Below are 25,454 nucleotides of genomic sequence, written 5' to 3' on the forward strand. Positions count from 1 at the left end.
GGGCAATGACTTTCTGATTCGCCCTCGTATTATTATTTCTTTCTCGAATTTTTTTTTTCGTCGTATCCATTAACGAAGAGAGGTTCTGTCAGTGTGTAGCGCGGCGGCCGTCAACCCTGGCAACGTTTCGTGTCGCTGAGCTACCGATCAGCGGATAAATCTGCGACAAATTGGGCCTTACGAAAAAAAAAAAAAAAAAGACGCGCTGTGTGGACGGCGTCGCGACGATTCAAGTTTCCTTTCGGAAAGGGAGCCTCACTCGAGGATTTCCGTTGCCCACGCGAAGTGCACCTTTCCGTGCACCTTATCGAACCGCCTCCTTCGCCGTTCATCCTGTTTTGCAAGTTTCCAAAAATATAATAATGAAATAAATAAAGGAAGAAAGAAAGAACAGTAAGGGAGATAATGGCAGTGTTGTCTCCTGGTGTGCTGCCCAGGTCCGGCGCGTCTCGCACCTCGTATTGTCCTTTCAGACCATATCTATATAGAAGCTGCGTCGCGGTCTCCGCCGCGACATCTGTGGCCACTTGTCGCTCCTCCTCGTTGCTGATTCGTTCCGTTCGGTAGTTTTCCTTTGACCGGCAATGACGTAAAGTCCATTCGGGACGCTAAGTTGTCTTAACTCTAGAGCGATATATTTTTCGTCAGGTAGAGTCGTCAAAATTTCCGCCAATTGAAAAGCTATGACAATTCGCGTTATTTAGCAAACGCTGTGCACGAAACGTAAACTTGCTTGAAAGGCTCCTTCCTCCTTCAAGTTTCTAGTTCATTTTGGACCTGAGGACGTTGTCTATGCATCTATAACTCTTCTCTGGGTCCAGAAAACTTCGTTGCCCGCCGTGGTGGCGTAGTGGCTTTGGCGTTGCGCTGCTAAGCCCGAGGCCGCGGGATCGAATCCCGGCCACGGCGGCCGCACTATACGCTGGGGGCGAAACGCAGAAATGCCCCTGTACCGTGAATTGGGTGCACGTTAACCAGGTGGTCAATATTAATACGGGACACGCCCTCTACGGCGTGCCTCGTAATAAAATCCCGGTTTTGGCGCGTAAAACCCCATGATTAAAATTTCGCAGTTCAACTTCTAGTTGCATTATGGCCACCTCCAATGCACGCAGCATCCCTAGCTCCGCAGTAGCAAAATTTAACAGTAATGAACTGCAAGAGGGCTCTCCAACCGATATCTCCGTTAGCTTTAATAAATTTTGCTATATATATATAGTTCACGGTGCTTTTTCATTTGTTATCGATTTCGCGAACACTGTATAACACAGACACACACACACGCACGCATGTGCTAGTCGGGAATCACGCGCAAGCCGCCTCCCATGGTAGAACGAAACACGGTGAGGCGTATTTGAATCTCCAAGCGCTCTTCCTTATTTGGACGGCTGCTGAGGTGGCGAAAGTTCTTGCTCAACATGACCTTGCTACTTTGTCCAAACGAAGCCGTCGTGGTTGACGAACCAGCTTGCGCGATATGCAGTAAAGGAAACAAAATGGAGATAAAGAAGAAAGAAAACACCGCAGAGTAACCCCCGTCGGGTTTTCTTAGAGGCGAAATGTCCCAGGTCAATGTGCTCTGTGTTCTCAGGCGTAACTCGCCTGGCCGCGCAGGTGCTTAATTAAGTATGACATGTATCTAGGACGTGCCTCATCGGGTGTGGCGATTGACTAATCATAGGGACAGGCGCAACACTTCAGAGTCACTTAGTGAAACGTACCTCATTAAGCATAGTCCGACGTATCGATGTGTGTGCGCACAAAGGGAAAGGAAAAACAAACTATGGTGCGTAACCAGGGATCGCGCTAATCACTTTTGCCTGTGTAACGCCGTTAAGTTGTGCAGAATACACGTGCACGCACAAACGCGCACACGCACACGCACAGACAGACAGACAGACAGACAGACAGACACTCTCACAGAGAGAGAGAGAGAAACGCAGCGACACACACACACACACACATACGCAGAGAGAGAGAGAGAGAGAGAGAGAGAGAGAGAGAGAGAGAGAGACAAAACATATCGATGGCTGTATCACGTATAGCTCAAAGACAAGGTTTAGCGACTTACCTTAGGTGCGACGAAATGACAGACAAAAATATGCAGGGAACTGCTTTTTTTGTCCTCTCTTGGCTCTCATCGTGTGCACGAAAGTATGAACACAGTTTTTTTTTTTCTGGCTTCCGCGGCCTCATTATTAGAATATTATGTGCTTAGAATTATACTCAATTCTCTCCGTTGCAGCAGGAGAATAGAGGCAACGGTGAGAAAAAAGAAAGGATAGCACGTGTTCGCGTGCTGCTAATCAGTGGTTCACTGACTTCGACACGCGAGAGATGACAAACGACACCAATTATGTCTTGTACGTTTGCTGCCAAACCGCTGTGTGAGCGAAACGCGACAGATAACAAAGCAGTCGCATCAGTTATGCCTTGTACTTTTGTTGCGCAACCGCTGAGTATTGTCTTCATTGTTTTAACCTTCGTGCCTTTCGTTTTCTTCCTTCACTCTTTCGCTTCATTGTTTTAGCAGTTATCTTAAAGGATGAGTGAGACATGTTGCAGATTTTGAAATTTGCTTGCCAGTGCTTGGTGCAGCCAATTAGAGCAATGAATACTGTGCCGAAAAAGGACAGATTTTAACCATTTAAGTATTAATAAGGATTGCACCGACTAAGGTGCAGAAAACTTTGCTGAATCAAAGCATGTTGAATGAAAGAGATAGTGAGAGGATGTAGAGAAAGGTAGGGAAATAAACCAGAGGTTGTTGTGGCTGACTGCCCTGCACGGGGCGTACGGCGATAAAAACAGAGCGGAAGGGGACAGAAAGAGAGGCAGGTGAGCACAAGCGTGTAGCAGTGTTCTCAAAGTCAATAGTGCAGGTCCGTAGATTTGAGGAAAATCAGCAGCGCAGATATAGCCTTCTGCGCGGAGTGCCTTTGCGAACACTGGCCTCATCTTTCATCGCCCCCATCCCTCTCCCATGCGTAGGGTAGCAAACCGGTTAAGCTAAACTGGTTAACCTCCCTGCCTTTCCTTCTCCACTTTTTCCTTCCTTCCTGGCCTAGAGCTTTCTGTTCTGATAGCATGCTGTCGTTAAGAGCGTTGGCCAGTGTCGCCGGCGTCCCGTTTTCGAGGAGGAACCAGCGAGGAAACGCTGTCGTATAGCGGACGCCGGCTGCATGATAGTGCCGGGACGAAGCGTTTGACGGCTGTGTGAATCAGGCCTGTGGGTTGCTTGCCCACGTCGTCATTTAGCTCTTGATGCTGAGTGTGGATTGCCGATGATAGGGGTCGTGAGGTGAAATGGAAAGCAATGAAGGCGGTTACGAGGAGGGGGTTTCGGCGACCTTCAACAGCGTCTCCTTGGAGCTCGAACCATATTGACCATGGGCTAGGGTTCGGCAGGGAAGACGAGATGGTGTGAAAACAAATAACAGAAGTGTAATACATTGTTACGGGTGAGCGGTGCGCTCCAAGACCAAAAGTACAGAAACGTTCACCGCGCGTGCTCCTGCGCGCATGGGCAGAGAATATCTGTCGGTGGCGTCTCGCTGGCCTTCTTATGCAATGCACCATTCGGGAAACTGCATTCTCTCTTGCTTCCTAGTAGAGGGCCTTGTCAGCGCACTGGTCAGTTCACACAGATGAATACGGATAAAGACCACTCCCTGGCAATCCACACAGGAATACGGAGAAAACCCACTCACTGGTGTAGAGGTGGGAAGCGTAGGTAACGTCGGGTCAACACACTGGTCAACCCACACACATGAATTCGTAGGGAAACTACTCCCTGCAGTAGAGGGGGTAAACGTAGGACAAAGGACAGTAGGATTTGCACTGGCGCATAATCCCGTCACAAACACCCGGCGGACAAGGCTTTCATGTTGACGAGCGTGACGATTAGGCACGTCGTGTCTCAGGCGCTTGGCATCCGTTTCCTTCATCGCCGCACACACTGAACCGTAAGAGCGAGCTTCATGCGCCTCGGCTGCACAAGAACGCCCGTGTTTACGACCGTTTCTCATGCACGCCTTTCTGCAAGGTGAGAATAACAAGCTCTACCGTAGTGAAACGTATTTATGACTTTCGCCAGCGCTGGATAGTCAGCTGCCGGCAATTAGTGCCAGGCGACCGTTATCTGCACCAACATATATCGTTACCGCCACCGCTGGCACAAAAATAACAGGGAATGTAGAACTTCGACAAGTGTGCAAGTCAGCGCTACGCGCTCCCTACGCAAGCGGGACTGAGATGATCGAGCAACGTCACTATCCATAACAGCCTTAACAGCGATGCCGAACGTGGAAAACATGCGAAGACACCTTAGCACTTATGACTTGTGAGTGCAAAAGCATTAATGTCCATTTGAACGCCGCTGTGCGGTCCTTCGAGTTTTCCACTGCGACAATGTTTTTGATTTAAGCTTCGCGGTATGTTATCGAGTATTGCGATTAAATTGGTGCCGTTTATTTAGCTCTTTCCACCCGCCGTGCATTGGGAGAGTTGACGATGGTGGATTTCGCTGCCTGCCACTTCGCTCGTTTTGCTGCGTTCTTTCACTCCCTTACTTCGTCTACGGTGTACTGGCCCGCGTGGACGCCTGCGTTTCGCTACTGTCGAGGTTGCGGCCACCGACGATGTAGACGCTTCGGACTCCATAGCGGTACGTGCTGCCCGGTGCCACCCAGCAGCAGCCTGCGGTGACAACGCCGCATGCCACTGACGTTCTGCGCGACGAGAGACTGAGGAAGCAGCAGCGAAGCCCAGTGGCGGTGAGATAGAGACATGTCGCGGTGATGCCCTCTCCCCTCACGCAACACCTGGCGCGCTATCGCGCAGCAGGTGTTCCGTTTCGCCCGGTCTGATCCGTCGAGGCGCGCTCGTGGCGTGGCATCGCAGCCAATGGGAATTTAAGTGCCGTTTCGCTGCGACAGACGCAGGCTTTTTCGCCCAATGGCCATTTCATGCTTTCGCGTCATTAATAGGCGGGCACCGCGAGTTTTCTTTCTGCGCCGGGAGCCAAAGAGCAGCGTGCGAGGGCTCGACCAGTTGCAGCATTTCTGTCCTCCCGTACACGAATAGACATTAATATGCGCTGCAAGTAATCATAAAACCATTCCCAAGTTGCCTAATCAGAGTTGGCGACAAGAATTACGCTGTCGGAACCAACTATACCGTGGTCGGAGCAGTACACAGACAGTTTCTGCGCCCGCGCACATGCCTATTTCCGAACCAAGTTGTTGCACTTAAAGACAACAGACGAACGGTCGTAACATCCCTACAAATGTACCGCCGTAAAGACTACAATATAAAGGGTAAAAGCAAGCATCATTTATTGCCTTCAGCTGGTAACCTGGTACACTAAGAAGATTGCAGCGCAGACAAAACGGACAAATGAAAGGTGTACTTGCACTGCCTTTGTAGTTTTGAACAGTCTTATATTGTCTACCCGCTCACTGCGCTCCGCGGTGACCGAAATAGCGTCTGTCTGAGCCGCACCTGGGGCCGTCATGGCCATTGTAAACAAGTCAGTAAACGCCAATCAGAAGGCCCTCAATGGCGGGCGCTGTCACGTGCTCAAGTATGGCGGCGCCCATGGGTATATGGTGCTGTAAAAAAGGTCTGTTAAGATAGAATAGGGGAGAACACACGCAGTGTTTCCTCTTATGGACGGAACAGCTCTATGGATGGTACTACAGGTACGGTCAATTTTATATCAACAGCGATCGCTATATTTATGACTGGGCTTGTAAAACGGGAACTGAGGACGTGCGAAAAATGTACTTTGAAGATGAATTATTTGAAAGAAACGAAATCAGAGGCCCGAAGCTGCTGTATAGACTATCAGCGGTCGTATCATCTATGCAAATCGTACTTTTCTGCACCAAGCATGACAAATTCCACAGGTTCCCATACTTTGTCAGCATTACGGCCTGAAGTTCGGCCGCATTGTGCCGTGCCGCTATATGCATGATGTGCAGTTTGGCGCATAGAATCTTTTGTCAGTGTTTTAGCGCCTTTATCTAGCTCGCAGCTGCTTGAAGCGTTTGTCGTTCGCGTCCAGAATTTCTGCCTTTGAGCACATGACTCAAAGCTTTCGCCTACGCGTCATGTGGGCCTCCAGAATCGTTTACAAAACAAAGAACGCCTTGTGGTATTCTACAGCATGAAGGGTGTACGGTGAAAAAAAAATGCCCTGGTAGACCATGCAACCTGCAAAACTTCAGTTGCGGGGCTTGTGAATGTGTTGCGCTTAAGGATTTGAGAAATGCCTTCACAGGCATGAAGTTACCCGTCGTGGTGCCTTAATGGCTATGGGCGTCTTGCGCTGGAGTTTGAGGTATAGTGGCGGCTCGAGAAACGTTATCTGGGTAGTACCAGCTTGGGTAGTACTGAGCCCTGGCTGTGGTGAAGCACGTTTCTAGCCCGAGTTTTGCGTCGATTCACACTTTCTTCTGCCCTGTTGCAAGTGCGAAAAGGCTCGCCGCTTCTCGCAGACCACGCCGACCACGCTGCCAGCTGGCTGCAGCCTATAGTTTAAAGAAAACGGACTCTTCCTGTGCCGTGGGACGTAATGCTAGAAGCAGAAGGAATCGGCGACGCCGATCCTGAGAGACCTAGCTCAGCCTCGAAAAAGCGTCACCGTCGTTACTGCTGCGTCGTAGGCTGCCATGAAGAAGGCCTGAATCCCAACATCAGATTCTACTGTTTTCCTTCAAGGCCTCACGAAGCGGGGCGTAGGGCGCGCTGGATAGCTGCAGTTCGTCGCGTTGGGTAAGCGAAACTTCGCGCCATGCTGACTGTTTCGCCTGTCTTGAAGCTTGCTTGATTATCCGCGTTGCTAAAATTCGGTCTTTTGCACCTACAGTCCCGACGGCAAACTGTGGGAACCAGCGCCGAACACCAGGATATGCAGTCGCCACTTTGTGGGCAACGAGAAAAGTAATTCGGCCAGTCACCCCGCACGCTGAGGCGAAAGATTATGGCACGCTGAGGCGAAAGATGAAATGCATATATGCAGTGAGCAGCCGCATGTGCATGCGTAGAATGAGAAGTCATGCTTGCAACAACACAAATTGCTATATTACGTCCCTACATAGGCAGCTGTGCCACACCAAGCAGCAAAGCAGCGAAAAGTGTACCGTGGCAAGCACCAAGAAGTTGGGAATGCACAACACTGCAAGTAGCAAAAATGAGAGATACAGTATATAATTTACAGGTCAAGTCCAACATCTCACTTCAGATAATCACTATTAAATGGCAGACCGACATAGCAGCAGGCATGGCTGGTGATTCACGATTCGAGACCCGGCCACAGCGACAATTAACAATTCGACCGGTGCGAAGGGGTGAAGTGACCAGGTGTGTGCAAATGACCACAATTATGGTTGGGCTGATTCGGTGACAATTCACTACCCCACTACGAGCAGCACAGGTTAGAGAGTTGAATGTACTCATCCTGGACCTCAAGCCAGCACGTTGAGGCAGCGCAACAAGGTAGTATTGATTACAGCACATCGATGTTCGAGCGCCGTCATTAAAAGCTACATCAAGCGAGCAGCGCACGAGCTCGCGCTGCAGCGCTATTCGCACGTGCGTTACTCATATACTCCTTTGTATTGCATCAGTTATTTACGAGTTGCTAAAGGGACAGATGGCAGCTACCACAGTGCAGGCATAACCACTTGTCTAGCGGCATGCAGTCAACAAAGATTGCAGGAGGCCCGCCGTTTCGCGGCATGTCGAAAGACCGCTGCCGTGGCGGCGCGTACCGTCGTGCGCTCGAGCAGTTCAGTGCACATGATGTCTGCTGATCGCTGCTGTGAATTCATTTATAGCAAGCATTTCCTCGCGTTTGTGCGCCTGAATTTAGCTGCGTGCAAACTTTACCTGAAGTTGGAACTTCGTACGCGACTCGCTTCACTTGCGATTGACACCGCGCTAAAACTTCGCCGCTTATTTCTTGAAGGGCCTACACGTATTCGGGCTTGCGTAATTTCTTGCCTTTACGCAGCGCGCCACCCTGGAAAAATTTTCGGCGCCCGATATTTGTTGCGAGCCGTGGTACAACACAACCGAAAGTGGCGGGTCCATGTTGTAAACGTGCTTTCCGAAGCAGACGACCGAGCTTGGTACTACCCAGTTCAGGACAGAGTGCGCTTTTTAGCACCATTTTTGCAGCGCCCCCTGGGCAAAGCAAGAGCCCCATATGGCGTTGCGCTGCTAAGCGGGAAGTAGCGGGATCAAATCCCGGCCGCGGCTGCCGCATTTCGATGGAAGCGAAATGCAAAAAACGTTTATGTGCCGTGCATCGGAGGCACGTTAAAGAACCCAAGGTGGTCAAAATTAATCTGCGAAGTGCGCAGTAGTTTCGCGTGTCTACGACACATTCTTTTCAGTACTCTGCGCGCATTACGGCGGCATGCGATACGTTCAGCGCAAAATCAGCTGCTCTCTATAGTTGATTGGTGACACTGCTAATTTCCCAGGATAGATTTGTGAAAGCATTTATTCAGGATGTCTCCCGTAACTTGAACCCAACATTAAAAATATGCAAATGCCGCGCTAGCTGGACAGAGCCAAGGTAATGTTGTTTGCCGTCGCTTAGAGATACGCAAATTATTTTTGTTCATTCTGCCTAATTAGATAATTAGCCTTGATCAGTTAATCAACTTATCAAATATTATAATTAGATGAAAAGTGTCAATGAGAAAACTGTAGAGCAACCTGAAAAACTTCCGATACAGCTTTCTGTTGCTCAATACGTGCATGCTACGTAAAAATATTTTTTCCGAGCCTGAAAGGATTCCGCGAAGTGCCTCGAGCTGCCAGTCGTGCGGAAATTTTGCGTGCATTTGCGGGCTTCTTTTTAAAACACTGAAGTACTTTTTATTGAAGTTGATAAATGCGTTTGAACTTGAATTAAGACTATTTGAGAAATAATTCGGCGGAAAAAGTACTTCAATCCGTTCAGCAGAAGCGATGTTGTTGGCAATGAAACATGCCATTCGCGCTGCTTCCGCTCCTTGACTCGCACTGCGAAGACTACGGCGGAGCGGGGCGTCCCCACAGTACTCCGCCTACTGAACGTCCCCGTGGCGCTCACTTCAAATCTGATTTTGGATGTTCACGTACGTGGACATCAGTATTTGCAATTTTGGCGCCTACGAAGCGCTAACCACGATTGTACTCAGGGAGCCGCAGTGCGCTCAGCCAGCGGAATCGTCTCGGCACCTCGCGGCGGTCGCGGCATCTACGCTACGTAACAGACCGCAGCAACCCGCCGTGGTTGCTCAGTGGCTATGGTGTTGGGCTGCTGAGCACGAGGTAGCGGGATCGAATCCCGTCCACCGCGGCCGCATTTCGATGGGGGGGGGCGAAATGCGAAAACACCTGTGTACCTAGATTTAGGTGCACGTTAAAAAACGCCAGGTGGTCGAAATTTCCGGAGTCCTCCACTACGGCGTGCCTCATTATCAGAAAGTGGTTTTGGCACGTAAAACCCCATAATTTAATACCTTTTTTTTAACAGACCGCAGCAATACATGCAACTGCAGTGCGCATGCGCAGGGTTCGCTTTGCGCACGACAGAGCTTGAGTGCGCGCTCGCGCTCATACGCCCCAGTCTGGCCGTGCTGTATACGTGGTGCAGACCGGATTTGTCCTGCACCGTGCAGCTTGACCGACAGATAGTGTCCCCATCCAACTTGCGTATTTTGAAGCGCTATCAGTAGCTCAATACGAAGCGAAGTCTGCCAAGGCCTCCAACCAGGAACGACCAGGAGTGTGCGCGCGCTTGCAAGCGTGCGTGTGGTCTGACCTTCAAGTTTCGCTAGGTTCGATGGTAGTCGAGCGTTCAAAACCAGTCGAAATTAGCGAGACCCGGCGGTTACGACACCGACAAGCGAGGCGGCCAATGTTTTATTCCTACGAGTGCGGCCGCGGCCGAACGTGAACAGACGATAGTCGGCTTCTTCCGGATAAGCACGCAATTATCGAAATTCCAAAGCAGATTCTCTAGCTTACTTCACCCTGTTTATTAAACTTCGTCAATAAACATACACCGTAACAGTAGGAAGAAGCGCAGTGATCCAAACACCCCGCTCGATCGACGTCAGCTATTGGCCAATAGCAGCCACGTATGGGAATCCGCTGTATTACGAAATAAAGCATCCAGAAAAGAGTGAGTAGAAGGCTTCTGCTGAAAAGCGGGCGTGGGAGGTGAGTGGGAGGCTGATTCGCGCTGCGCTTGCGACGTCCACGCGCCGCGCACGACTGCAAAACGTGGCTGAGACGTTCACAGCAGCGCATGCTATCCGCGGACTGTGTTATTTCACAAAACCCGAAGGGTGGTTCAGGACTCTTTTGAAGACCCAGTTTTTTTTAGGGCGCAACGTAAAGCTCACCCCCATGTAGCGTTTACAACTGCAGCAGTTACTTCTAAAAGCGCGTATTTTATAAGCAGAAATTTTCGATCTGAGCAGCCTCTAAAATAGAAAGTCCCTCCTCCAGCGACGCTGAGAAGTGAGAGCGGTGAGAATTGAAGCCTCCCATCATTCTGCTTTCACAGTAGTGAGCGCAACTGGGGTTAACTACCAATATTTTGACCATTTCAACCACTTTTGAAAACGAAAAGCTGGTACAATAAGTTTACGTTGTTGTACAGACATTTCTTGTATATGTACTGCGCTTCTTCCCAAGTACACGTCATGGCTGGCTGGGCCCCGGCGTCGTTATTCTGGTGACAGGCGAGCCGTGCAAACGAACTAATCGAATACGAAGGCAAATCCACTTTTCCACTCGCCACAAGCGAAGGCTTACCTGCGCATTGTAAGTTAGAAAAAAAACTATAATCGCAAAAAGGTTACTGCATTTCAATACTAATAAAAAGACCAAAGACCGCGTACGCTAGTAGAATGTCGCGTGATAGGACACTTATGCATCTTAATGTTTTTGTCGCGTGGAGCGCCAAAGGTCATCTTTCGCGAGCTTTAGTGAAGAATGAAAAATATAAATCCACGTTTAATGAGAAATGCAGGGCTCTTTCCATCAGCGATGTTATCTCGATTCCTGTTCAGAGCGGTTGTCTATCCGTTTAAAAAGATACTGGAAAGTAAAGTGTGCCTTTCTTCTCCCATGGTGGACTGAATGAAATGATGATCGTGACGCCATTTTCAAGGAAGCGGAATGAGGGACGTTTTCTCTTTCTTCCTCGCACAGAAATTTTAGCTCTGCTGGCCAAAGGGTGCACATATACGCTTCACGTGATTTGCAGCGCTCAATATGCCGACTTCGCAGTCACGTACAGAAGACAGTAAAACAAAGCGTTCTGCGCCTCCCGTGCACCAACTCCACTGTAGCCTCGGCACTGTCAATCTTGACGCCGAACGCTGGCGACTGCCAAGTCTATTTGCGAATGCGTCCTGACTGACTGACGGTGACAGCTGCTCGAAACGAAGCAAGAACGTGCCGCGGGTTGCACACAGGCACTTGGTACTATGCGCCGTGTAGGCGCCTTCTCCTTTCACTTGCCCTTTAAGCGATCACCCAAACTGCTAATGTCAACAGCAGTTTCTTTTAAGGCCTGTGTCTAATTTGCCCTTCGTTTAGCTCTGTCCAATGGCTTATCAATATTGGCGACAGAAATCAGCGTATATTGACAGGAGTGAGTACTTTCAAGCCGCGAGCGATATCTCAAGTGGCGCCCGTCGCGCCCGGCTCGCCTTAGTGGACTTGTCTTGCTGACCTCACGAAGGCACGTCCCTTTGTCGAAATGTTCGCGATACAACGACATTCCTTGTTCGATCAGTTCGCATCAGAGGAGTTCGTGCAGCAGGCGCAACTCTGGAGATCGATCACCACATGCAATTTCCAGGGCATAAAAAAGTATGTCAATAATTGTCGAGGCAGCGAGCGTATAGACATGCATGAACTTCTGAAACAGCAATAAAAATGCTTTCAGTACACCCATCTACGCGTACCGCTTCATTTCAGTTTGGCTACCATCTGTGATTTCAAGACTGTCTACGTTGATTAATTAATCGGCCAGAGCAACGTTGGTGCTATGAGAGACGCCGTAGCGGGAGAACTCCAGCAGGCGCACCTAAATGGAGCGTTCTTGCAGTCCACCCCCATCGGAATGCGGCTGTGAATCGGGCCCGCGACCTCGATTGTTGTCAAAAAGGGCCACGCCATAACCTCTCAGCCAGCGCCGCGCCTGTCTATCTATACGCGACCTGAACCTTGCCATCGTGTTGGAAAGCGCGGCACTATACTTTCGTGGACCCGACCCGCTCGCTGAAGGGTATTCGATGCATGGACATACTAGGGGGACGTTAAAGTTCGTCTGAGCAGAACTACACGCATCTTGGATAATGCCGGCAACCCTGCGCGCACATTCGGTTTCCGCCACCATCGTGAAGAGTAGGCGTGCGGGCCAACGCAGGACGTTTGCGGGTCGCGTGAGCTCTGCTACGGGACGTGCCGACCGTTCGCTCGTATTTCGCACTAATTGCAACAGTTGAGTGCAGCTAATAGGAATGTGTACAGCGCACACATGGCTAGTTATCCTCATGAGCTGCAGCGCTGCAGTCGTTAGCAACGCGTTACTCGCCTGAAGCCGTGTATAGGCGTGAGGGCGACATCAGTCGTGTCTTTTTAGCAAATCTCTGATCTTGTGGTCGAACCCGATCTTGTGGCCGAATGCTCTATCGCTTGTGAGGCCAGTTCGGCACTGGCTAGATGACGGACGCTGGTTGCGACACCACACATTGTACACATAACATATCGCCGCACGCCGCGCTACTTTTTTCGCGTAATTTGCTCCGGTGCAATCAGGAACGATGTTCGACTGGACAAGAAGTTGGAGCACCTGTGGTCAAGGCCGGCCCTTCCCGACGTCCCTTTTGCGTTGTAGTAGCCAACGACGCCTTCGTGGCGCAAGCGCGGGAATATGCCAACATATATCTTACCTATCCTGTTCCGCGAACGAAGCTTGCGTTTGCACGGACACATTATGCAGCGAACATGCTATGTGTATGTCCGAGCACCACAGCAAACTTAACGAGACCTGTAACAGCAGAGGCCGCACCAAGATAGGGTCAATTACTAGCAATACAGCTGCAGGTAACGTGACACCATCATTTACCTGCTGTCCTTCTCGGAGGCGATTAGGCGTAGCGGGTACCCGATCTTGTGCGCCTTACAAGTGAAAAATGAATGGCTTGACCCGCTGTCTGCTTTTGCAATGGTTGTGCTGCGAGCGTCCAGTTTCATTTGCTTACAGTGTCTTTAGTGCACATTTTCCAGCTTCTTTGGGCAAAAGTGTAACGTCTTGAAATTCTTTCGCACGGCTTCTATCGCCTGTTTCTGTAGCAGCCCTTCTGGCAAAACAACCAAGTCCCCTTCCTTATCTCACCATCACGTTTTCTTAAGTACGTTGAAAACAAAACGTTCTCTTTACTCTTGTCACGCACAATTCGCATCAAGCGGTCCATTCCATCTCCAGTGGTTATTTACTGGTCCTGTTCATGCGCACGTAGCCCCACAAATCACACCTGAGATAAAGAAAGTCTAGCACGCGGGGAAGGTGACTGGAAGTTGCACTTCGGGCCTCTCTCCAAGACGCGTCCAACTGCTGTACGAAGCTTGGCGCCTGTTAAGTACGTCACTTGGCGTCCTGCTGAAGCGGCTCGAGGCCTCGTTGGAACAGAAGCCGTGACCTTCTGACACAGGGACTCTGCCATCTGAGTCGCCGTTATCTTGGGCTGGTACTGTCCCGTATAGCGGCAGCAACCATTTTGGCGCGAAATTCGCGGCCGGTCTATTTTCTCCACAATTCTCCTTCCTCTTTCCAGCCATATTTCAGTGTTTCCACCCTTTACGTATTTTGCGCAGTACGTTACTGGTTCAGTATGAACCAAATAGTCCGCAGCAAAGTACTTGTAGCGCATGTAATTACAAGCAGCTTCGGCGCATGCGAGCTGCCTTGTCTATACAGAATAGGCACATATAAGCAAATCAGATATAGGAATCAGTGCAGGCACCATCGAATCATCACGTTGGACATATGTTATTATAGAGAAGGCGGCCGACCAATGGCAAACAGCTCTTGCGAACAAGGAGCTTTGTGAATTCGGTCTCCTGCGAAAATCGATGGAATAGTCACCACACGACCTGAAACTTATTCGACAACTCTACGAGGAGGCGACGCCGACAGGCGCCGTGCGGAGTCGTCAGACGACCAATTAGCTTCATCCGTACGGCGTTAGCATTGCTTCCGCCACATGCTGCGTTACTGTCACTGACTATTCACCGCACGTCTACTAACTCATTCGTGAATGGGGTCTAGCTCTGTACCGTCAAAAAGCTGGAACTATAAATACGAGCAGATTTCCGGCGCGTTTATGTGAAGAGCCAGTGTCGCAGTGTAAGCGGGCTACGCGCGCGATACGTTCGTTGCAATTCGTCGTGCTGCTGCTCCCCTCATGTGTCTCGTGTGTCAACGACGCAGCAAATTGGAGACGTGGTCAACACGTGAGAGAGCGCGTGTTCATTACGCCAGTTTGAAGCAACCTATTCGCCGCGACGCGGGATGCGACATGCAAGCCATTACAGACGGGTTATGCAAATCTGCCAGCACGGGGAAAACCACTATGGTGAGAGGATGATGTACGTGTGCTCATGTCGAATGCTGTTGCGCTCGCTGCAGAAAACGTTGCGCTTGCCTAACCGAAACGGTGCAGTATACGTCGCCAATGCTTAATGCTTTCCAGTAACTCTCTGAAGAACATGTACAATCAAATATTATCTTCACGAATTCCCATATTTTTTCTTGATCTCTTCGAATCAAAAAGTCACAGATAAACAAAACGGAACGCGCTTATCGAGAGTCGGCTTAATTCTGCTCTTTCGATAGTATTCTAGCTGTAGTGAGCCAATGTGTTCTGTAGCTAAACACGTGTTGTTATCTTCTACGAATTAGTTCTTTGCAAGCGCGGCATTGCAAAGTTATGGTTTCGAAATGCCCTAGTAAAATTGTGCCATCATTTGATGCAAGGCAGTTATCGAAATCAGGTGGTGTGCCTCCAGGCAGCAGGCTACCCAACCGATCTTCGCATTGCTGTATCAGAGAACCTGTTAAGAGACAAAATAAATTCAGGCCGCAGCGAAGCCTCTGAAAGGCACAACAGACAGACAGACAGACAAGAAACTTTAATTGGTCCTAAGGGACTACGTTGTTGTAGTCGCGGGCCGCACCTGCGCCGGGGGCGGAAGACCGTGATCTTCAGCCCTGGCGCAGGCCCTTTGGACAGCCCGAAGCTGGACTTGAAGGTCGTTGCTCTTGACGGCTTCATCCCAGTCTTCTTGCCGGTTTAAAGGCGAGTGGCGCAACGCAGAACATTGCCACAGCATGTGGTTCAAGGTCGACCGTTCCTCGCCGCAGTCTGGGCAGCGGGGTTCCACACCCGGAGTGTAGTGGCTCAGCCTCGAGCGAGACGGAAAGGAGCCCGTCTGCAGCATTCTCAGCACCGAGGCCTGGGGTCTGCCCAGCTTCGGGTGAGGAGCCGGATACTGTCTGCGTCCCAGCTGGTAATGAGTAGTGATATCGTGGAAAGTAAGCAACGGGTCCGTGGTTCGGTCGATCCCCTGCGAAGCCGGGCCCCTCGGACTGGCGCGGTTGATGAGACCTCGCGCCTGGTCGTGGGCCAGCTCATTAGGGTTGATCGAGCCGGGGGAGACGTTGGAAAAAAGGAAGGCTGCGGTAATCCCTAACCTGCACCTCATTTCACATAACCTCAAAAGGGTGGGTTCTCGTGCCAATGTAAATGTTGTCTTTTCCGCACCCGATAAACTCTCAAGACTCTGCCACATTGTAAACTCCAGCAACGCAAGGAAGGAGGGCGGTGCCAAGAAGCACCAAGAATATTTTGTACCGTGTAGCAGCACTGTTGTATACAGTTTTCCGCTGTCTTGTAGCAAGCACTACACGGGGCAAACTGGTCGATGCCTTAACGACCGGCTACGGGAACATAACAACAACGTGAGCAAAACCGTATCCGGTCGTCTAGGCATTCATTGCAGACACTGCACGAAAGAAAGAAAGAAGAATGAGAAAGCGCCTTGTTATCCCATTTTCAGTCAGTGCAACGTGTTCTCAGATAATCGCACAAAAATCGCTAGAGAGATTATGGAAGCCCATGAAATCCCGAAATTCAAAGACGAAGCGCCGCCTCAATAGCTGTCAGGAAAAGAACCGCGTTTTCTTGACGATAAATAGGAAACACGTGCACAGCTGTTCATGAGTCACGGTAGCTCTGCGCTCACGTACTGTCATTGTCGCCAATTTTGTGTGTCTTTATGTATTTGAGATTCGTTGCCACCGTATTTAAGCAGTGGAATAATAATAATAATAATATTTGGGGTTTTACGTGCCAAAACCACTTTCTGATTATGAGGCACGCCGCAGTGGAGGACTCAGGAAATTTTGACCACCTGGGGTTCTTTAACGTGCACCTAAATCTAAGCACACGGGTGTTTTCGCATTTCGCCCCCATCTAAATGCGGCCGCCGTGGCCGGGATTCGATCCCGCGACCTCGTGCTCAGCAGCCCAACACCATAGCCACTGAACAACCACGGCGGGTTATTTAAGCAGTGGAAATCGCCTCAATAAAATCAGTTATAAGTTCACCGCTGCATATGTGCACTCGCCTCGTCCTTGTCCTTTGCGCTGTTGAATAAGAGATTGTTCCTCTAAACTGCGCGCAGTCCCATAAACATAAATACCTAAGTTAGTGGACGGATTGATAGCGGTTGCCGTAGCACAAGTGATAGTGCAGCGCAGGCGTGATGCGGTGCTTGCGGGGTTCGGCTCCCACCGACTACACGTTATATTTTCGTCCACTTTCATCCCCCCCCCCACTTTTTCTTTATTATTTTCTACATTTCAATTTCAGTCACAGATAATTTCCCCGATGATTTCCATGGCTTCAATTCTCTGTTGGCTTTATGTGGTCATGATTATATGAAACGTAGGCACCTTCTTTTTTCTCTATCTCTCTGTCACCGTACTCTATAATTAAGTGGCATACTCAATCCGCGCGCCGTTTTATGTAATCAGCTGGAGGGATTTTAATGCAGGCGCCAACGAATAACTGCAACTACCACTTTAATCGCAAATCCAGCCGATTTCATTCGTACACTACCGGTACCTAACCGAAACCAACGAAGTATGTTACAGCAAAGCTGTTATGGGGTGTAGGGGAGATGTGAAATTCTACAAGTGCACCTCCCCCGCATATCTCGTTTGAGCCACACAAGATGACGGACGTCGCCCTGGAAACAGAAATAATGCAGTTAGCGCTATCCTTACCACAATTTCTTCCTTACTACATAGTCGGTGTTTGCAAGCCTACGCTTGGTTCAATGGTACCGTGAGCGGGAGGTCGGCCATCTTGTGCAGGGCAACAGAACAGTGCGCAAAAGCCTACTTCCAGTATTTGGCACATTCCATTCCACGCCTCATAAAGTAACGCCCTCTAGATTTTAAACGAGAATCTTAAAGGCTATGCTTTTGCTAGTTTAATGCGGCGGAAGGGATCTTAGGAGCCGGAAACACATAAATGATTTAGGATTTTGGAAACCACCTGTTCCGCAATGGTTTTCATGCGGCGGCGGTGTGGTCGGTATCACGTGTCAGCCATAGAAAAGCTAGTATTGTGCAGCCTGCGTCGGAGCCCCAAAGCTGGCGCATACATGACCAGGTTATTGGTGAGAACGCGCCGCCGGGCACCGTCGTCGATGATGAGAGCAACGCAGCCCTTACCGTCGGAACGCGCGGCCAGACACCGGCGTCGATAGAGGCGGCGATGGAGCATGTGCGAACATGCGCCCGATGTAACAGAAGGTGTAAAGGCGTTAAGTGAGTGATTGGCGAAGGAAATGCGCTGGATAAAGCCTTGGGGTAGATTTCTGGCAGCGGCAAAACGACCCCCCCCCCCTCTCGTTCTTCTTTTTGAAATTTTTAAATGAAATAACTATGGCAGGATTTCTGGCAGTTGAAGTGTTGAATGCAGGAAAATATGTACATATAGAACCATTACACGGACAGAACTATATTGTATACATTTAAAAACAGCATATTTTTTACAAAATAAGAACAGGTGTTCAGGTACCGATCATTATCTTTGCTCACGAAGGTTAGAATAATATTAAAGGAGCAGAATTAGCGCGACCGTCGATACATTAATGGTGTTCACTTTTCATTGTTCGCTTGCGCCTTTCATTCGATAAGATCTAGGAAAAAGCAATTATGGAAATCAGTACAATCACTTTGCAAGATGTGTTGTTTTATACTCTTTTGAGAACTGACACTAAACACTGAATATTGATTGGATATTGGAACTTCCAGTTAGGCGTTCCCAAAATTTTGTTCTTTAATTTCTTTCTTCTTCCTTACTTTTTTTCCTTGTTGCGCTTAAAGCTTCCTGTCATTTGTGGGGGGAGGAGTTCTAGGTTTGCGACAAGAAAGGCACTGATCTACTTACTAGAGACGTTTGATGCTTAGCATTTCTTTGCCGTTACTTCAACTCCTTTGATAACTGTATTTTTATTGATTTGCCAAATTAAAGCGCGTCCTAATAACATTAGAAAATCATCACCATTACAGGTATACTACAATAAATTACCGTTCTGCCGCATGCCGAAGATTACGCGTATATACCTCTAGGCGTAGGCTGCGGGAGCGTAAATTGCTTGGTTAGTGCCACCGCAGCGTTTAAAGCTTTTCCTTTCATTTTACGACGTGAAGCAGTTTAGGTGGCTCGTTTTGCGCACTATACATGATCATTTCGAGTCGGTGACGTTCTTAGGCATAATATCAGAACTGTCATTAAAGCGAAGACCTGATGGAGCGATTCTCCCTTCGCCTGTACCAGCCTTGCCGTACAAATGAACTATTACGTGCTCAAGTATTAATCAGGGTCATCCGGTCTAATATAGCTGTTTGGCTTATAATGTGCACGTGCAGAGGTAATGACTGTCATTATAACATCAGTAATTAGTCATGCTCGGTACGGTTTTAATCAGGCTGTCACATGACTCCGCCTTGGAATATTTGGGACAATATGTTGGCCTGGCATCGCCCTGGGGCGAGGATCGCGTGTGCGCAGAAATTATGTATCGGTGTCTCCAGCTTATGTTCCTCACCTAAGGAGTTATTCCGAGGGCGTTGAAACATTAGATTTAAAAATTTTTGTGAAATGTAGACAGACCTTTGGAAGCTAAGCAAGTGCTCCAGAGTGTATGCCTTATTCTTTGGCGAGGCGGTGAAAATTTTCATTTCACGACCATCGGACAGAACTCGCCTACGATGACCAGGCTAAGTATGCGAATAACCGAAACGCGTCACGTATGAGACGTTTACTGCAGCCGGACTCCTCTCTTGCGCTTCCCCTGTGGACACGCTGCGCCTTCTGGCGGCGCCGCCGTGAAGCCTGCGCATACTCAGGGGCGCATACTTACGTGAACGGCCGAAATTTTTAGATTGCACTGCCTTCGAGATCGGCCAACATTTTTGGCGGGATAAGTGGATAGCTAGATAGAAAATTGGTCTGATAATGACAAGAATGCTATCACATTAAAACTACAATCTACTAGCAGATAATCGCTATTAACAATTTTTACAGGTCATATCCTTCGGGGTCATCTCAACGCTTTGTACAAACTGTGTAGAAAGTACTTGAACCCTAAAAAATTAAATTAAATTATGGGGTTTTACGTGCCAAAACCACTTTCTGATTATGAGGCACACCGTAGTGGATGACTCCGGAAATTTCGACCACCTGGGGTTCTTTAACGTACACCTAAATCTAAGTACACGGGTGTTTTCGCCCCCATCGATATGCTGCCGCCGTGGCCGGGATTCGATCCCGCGACCCCGTGCTCAGTAGCCCAACACCATAGCCACTGAGCAACCATGGCGGGTGTACTTGAACCCTCTTGGGTTTGCACATTGAGCGCAGATTGCATGCTAGAATACTGTTTGGCTCTGCACGCAGCTTGATCACCACAAAGAACTGTCACTGCGGCACTGTGGACTAAAGCTCTGCTGTCGTGTTCCTCCCGCTGCAAAAAAGTGCCATAATCACCGCGTCACTGTGACGATACAAGAAAATACAAAAGTGTGAACTAAAGAAACTTGTTCAACCGCGTGTCCATGCAACCCGGGGCCTTCGCCTCTGAAAACCGACCCTCAAGCAAACTGTGCCACGCAATTCCTTTTGTTATTAATTATTGGGAAGCGAGAACCCAGCACTTACACCATTGCACGAAACGCTGGCTTAATTCAATGGTGAGGCAAATTTAAGCACAATCATCAAAAACGAATAAATTAAAATGAAGTGTGTCGCTACAGCGCTCACCTATAATAATGGTTGTGTGGTCACTCGAAAACCACAAGCGGTGACACACAACGCAACCCACACAAAATTGTTTCCCCGCAAACTCGTTCTGAAAGCTGGCCGTTTCGGTGAAACGTTTCAAGTTTGCGGGATCAGGGCCACATGGACGGTTCGCATTTCTTTCCGCCTCGCGGCCCTGGCGGGCAGCACGCTTGCGGGACCGCCACCACGGGAGAGCGGAAGGAAAGGAAAGGAGATACGCAAGCGCTTGGAACGCCGACAAAGAGAGGGCGGTGCGAACATATACGTGGCCGACGCTGGTCAAAATGGTGTGTCTGTTCTTATCAGCTTAATATCTGATACGGGTTGTATTCGGACGTAAAATATTAAACTTATTTTTGCAAGCTGGCGGAGTGCTTAAAGCCTGCTTCACCTCCGCCACGGGTCGGCCCGTTACTGCACTATCATCGGGATCGGCTTACGAATGGGGAGAAATTCTAGATCTGCACGGCTCGAAAGATGCACGCAATTTTTTTCTAGAACCTAGCCATATACAGCTTCGCTGTAAAAAGAATGCTTCTGTTAAGCAAACTTGTCATAAGGCAAAGTTACTTTCTCGCGACACTAAGGCGCCTGTACGGGGTCACCCAATTGCCCAGCAGCAATACTGCTTAGGGACAACAACTCTTACGCTGCCATGCTGTCCTTTAAGAACTGTTGCCAGGTAGGAGGGAGAGCGCGAGAGAGAGAACTGAATTAAATAAAACGCTGCCGTGGGCGAACTACTCAGCAGATGCCGCAAGGCCAGAGGATTGCACTCGACATCAATGTTCTTTTGCATGAGCAAGGCTTCAGGCCACATTTGTGTGTTTTACTCGTTTGATTTGTACTCATCAATGCGCTACCAATGCAGCTAGTGGCATAAAATGTTGTTAGTTCTCTATGATGCGTAGCTGCTTAAAGTTCAGCCCACTTCGCGTTTTGTTTATCATCTTACTCAATGGACTTCCTTTGAATGTTGTTTTGCTATTTCGTTGTCTTCTAGCTTCTCTTCCTTTCTTTCTTTTTTCACTCTCTACTTTTTCATCTGAATAAGATTTTAAGGTAACCGCGGACCTTTTTGTGGCCAAAATTTTCTACTTCTCAGTCAATAAGAAGCACACTACTTCGAAGCCGAAAACAATGTACCTCGCTTGGTGATCGCCCTTGACTTTGTGATGGAATTACGATCTGCAGGAGAGTGGTAACTAATGTAATGGCACTGAATGTACTGATGTGTAAACTTTGTACATTAGCGCGCGCCAACGGTACTCGAGTAGGTGCTACAGTGTTTTACCGCAGAAGCAGTTTTTCTCGAGGTTTTTTCGCAGACTTCGAGATACAACGGAAACTGCGTCATCGCCTGACATGACTCCATTTAGCCCACTTCACGCCGAACGAGCAGCCGTTTCTAGCGAGTTTGCCCCCCTTCACGGGCAGTGAATGGTGCCGCAGTTGTAGAATTTCGCTCAAATGATATTGCGCAACAAAAAACGACACGGACGTCAGAGAGGACGACACACCTCGTGTGTGTCTTCCTCACCTCGGTGTCGTGTGTGTCGACACACCTCGGTGTGTCGTCCTCTCTTACGTCCGTGTCGTTTTTTGTTGCGCAATATCATTTGAGTAATGGATTACCAACTTGCTCGGAATGCTGCTCTCAGAATTTGGCTACATTTTATCTCAACTCGGCAGCAAAGTTCGGCCGTCATCTTAGAGAATTGTTAATACCGATGAATGATTATTCGATTAAAAGTATCCCGCAGCACGAATAATCTTCATCGTTGTCCACCTTTCATTTAATTGACTTAGTCGATTAGACCTGTTCGAGTAATCGTGTTCGTGAGTTTGACAGGATGTTGACACTGGTCCGAGCGGGTGCAATCAGTCGCCGCGTCTTCGTTAATTTACAGCTATATATATATATATATATATATATATATATATATATATATATATATATATATATATATATAATATGCGTTCCTGTACATCTTTGCTAACCGCTTCGCGTCGCGTAGTTTTGCCACCTACACCGCGGGTGGGGCAGTCACATCTGTTGAACACTACTCATCATAACGGGTTCGTCAGACGTTCCGATCGTACGCGAACGCGACGAGCCGGCGCACGTACAATATAGCAGCGCTGCGTTGCGACCCCCGCTGCCTTCGATTTCTGTGTTTTCTTGGCGTCGGCGACGAGAGCTGTTTGTCACGTCGCTTACGGTCTGAACGTCGTGCCGCTTCGGTGAATAAGACCAGTGCCGAGGCAGGCTGAGCGAAGATGACAGGAAGCATCCGTGTCTTCGCAGTTTAATTATTTCTTTTCCTGTCTTGGGAACCGATGGCGGGGTCAAGCGTTGGCAGAGTCAAGGGCAGGGAGCCTCTAGGATAACTGTAGAAAAAAAAAAGAAAAAAAGTATAAGTACGAAAATGTTCATGCGATGTAATGGCACGTCCCTCAGAGTGTGGGCAGTCGTCGAAATAACGCTCTGATAGTTGCAACAACAAGAAATCACCGAATAGTGCAATGAGGAAGCTGCCGACCTTTATCTCAGAGATATAGGGGATCTGGGGTGTCGGTTTTCCCGGTTCCGCCTGAACCTAAGTCTTCCGGCGTTCGTCTCTCATTGGTTCGCGGCACTGAGTTGCAACAGTCGCAACGTTTGTAATGCCATATGCAATTTCCTGCCTCGGAGGCTATGTGTCGGCTACTTTATTTTATTGTATTTTGCTCGCTTTCGTTTACCGAAATTTATTATTATTCTGACAATTATAAGCATTTCTACTTGCTCTCGCGTGACGGCTGAATTACTAATTACATGCCTTCCGCCTTTCGCTCGGTTAGGTACTGCTTTGCGAGTTCTCAATTTAAAAAAAAAAAATTTGTTTAGTCTCTCTTTGCTTTCTTATCGCGTCCTCGTTGCAAAGTCTTAGCATGCCTACCTGGTTTCGGTCTGTGCATCTTGGGTGTAACAGTAACGACATAAAAGAGAAAAAGGCTAATGTTCCAGGCCGACCTAGGCGCAAAACAAAGACAGAAGGAGAGCGGATATAACTCTCCCGCAGCTTGCTACAAGGGGCGCAGACTTTTAGGGACTCTTTTGGGCTGCATCCTGCGACGGAAGCGAGTGAGTGCGCTGTAATCGCACAAGCTTTCCGGTACACTATTGCACGCTATACCACTGCGTGGATCGCTGGCACTGCTTAATGTGTTTGCTGTTTCTCTCTCGCTGTCTTTTATGTGCAACCCGACATATGTAGTGGGGAGATTGGTCGCTGAACGTGTTCTCCCCGAGGAGCAACATTCTAAATAACGCTTCCGCAATACCTTGACAATGCACATGGTTAACCAATATACGTTACATCGTCTCTGGCCGCGGGAGTGAATGTACAAATTTTAAGTATTTATAGATTGTTTTGGGAATAATCAATTGATTCGTATATATTTTATATGCCGGTATGTTATATCAAACAACTACACATGTAACAGCTAGAAAAGCAATCGTGTAACAGTCATTTATTAGTTAGCACAGACACTGTATAACATTATGCAAGATAATTAAATTGAACTTATAGGCCACACCGGCAGAAACTCGTCCAAAGTACAGACCCTGTAGGATGCTAGTCGACGGCCGGAATAAGCAGCAGAAAAAACGTGGCGTTACTCAGGCTGCATGCATTTCACTGAGCTATGAGGAGGAGGAGGAAGAGGAAAGAGAGAAGACAGTGATGTTAACCAGAAATGCGTCTGGTTCGCTGCCCTACTTTGGGCGACGGGAAAGAGGAAATAGAATGATGCGATAGAGAGAGGGACGGGGGAGGAAAGACGCCGTGAGCTCGCGCACGCGCGCGGAGGGCCTGAATAAGTCAAAGGCGTTCGCAAAGGCCTGTCGCCCTCAAGAAAGACAAAAGTGCCGTAACAGGTTTGTGGGCCGACGAGTGAAGGGAATGGTCTTCAAGTAGCACCTGCACGGACAACGGCCGATTGTCCAATCGTCGCAATGCGATAAATAATGTTCGTCTTTCCGACTGAAATCGATGACAGTGCCACAATAAATGTTCGATGTTCTCTTCGCTACCGCAGGCGTCACACGCAGCACTGTCGGTCCTTCCTATCAGAGTAGTGTACGCCTTCGTGAAAGCCATTCCCAATCACAGCCAGTATAGAGGCGATGCCTCACGTCGGCGAAAGCCGGGTGGAGGTCGGAGTTGGAGCGAAGGGTTCAGTTCGTCCAACCTGGTGCGTCTTGTATTTGAGGTGTTCCACTCTGTTAAAGAGAGCTTGTGGGCCGGGCGATGAAGCTGCCGTGCAGCGTCTGTCCTGGAAAGAGGAATGGGAACGCTGTGTTGTTCTTGATGCGACTCTCAGGCAGCTTTGTCTGCTTGATAATTTCCACTGATCCCGCAATCGCCAGGTAGCCACTGGAAAATAATTTCGTGGCCTTTCTGTTTGGCGTCGTGGTGAAGTTTGACAATTTCGTACGCTAGCTGTTCGTGAGCTCCACGTCGGAGAACTGACTACATGCTGTGTAAAGTCGGTCTCGGGTCAGAAAACACGGCCCATGTACCAGGACTCTCTAGGTCGATAAACTGAAGCACACTGCGCAGAGCTGTAAGTTCTGCAGCTGTGGACGTCGTGTCGTCTGACGCCTTTAATCGCAGTGTTATTCCTCTCGTCGGTATAAACACAGCACCGCAAGAACTGGTCGATGTAGTCGATCCGTCAGTATACATGTGTACGTGGCTACTGTAGCTCTTGCGCAGCATGAGTAAGCTCAATTGCTTTAGTACAGACGGTGGTGGACCTGACTTTTCTGAAGTCCTGGAATCCTTAGGTGTACTTCAGGACGGCACAAACATCATGGAAGAGACACCGGTCTAGCCGCAAGTGCGTGCCCAGTTGTAAGCGAGGCACGATATGCACTGACAGTTGTGCTAAATGACGTGCGGGGTCTTTCCACGGTGAATGCGGCGAGGTGGTGGCAAGGGGTCCGGCTAATGTGCCTGACA

At 49.0% G+C, this 25,454-nt stretch overlaps 1 protein-coding gene and 1 non-coding gene across 3 annotated transcripts in view; both read left to right on the forward strand.

Moving 5' to 3' along the window:
• Pde11 (Phosphodiesterase 11) overlaps positions 1-25,454 on the forward strand; it is a 675,281-nt gene that overhangs the window by 78,904 nt on the left and 570,923 nt on the right. The gene's annotated exons all lie outside the window — the stretch shown is intronic.
• LOC142567577 (U2 spliceosomal RNA) lies at positions 20,707-20,890 on the forward strand. The gene has a single exon (XR_012825192.1). It is a non-coding gene; the product is annotated as a U2 spliceosomal RNA (small nuclear RNA).

Source organism: Dermacentor variabilis, chromosome 1, assembly GCF_050947875.1.
Source record: "Dermacentor variabilis isolate Ectoservices chromosome 1, ASM5094787v1, whole genome shotgun sequence".
Classification (NCBI taxonomy): domain Eukaryota; kingdom Metazoa; phylum Arthropoda; class Arachnida; order Ixodida; family Ixodidae; genus Dermacentor; species Dermacentor variabilis.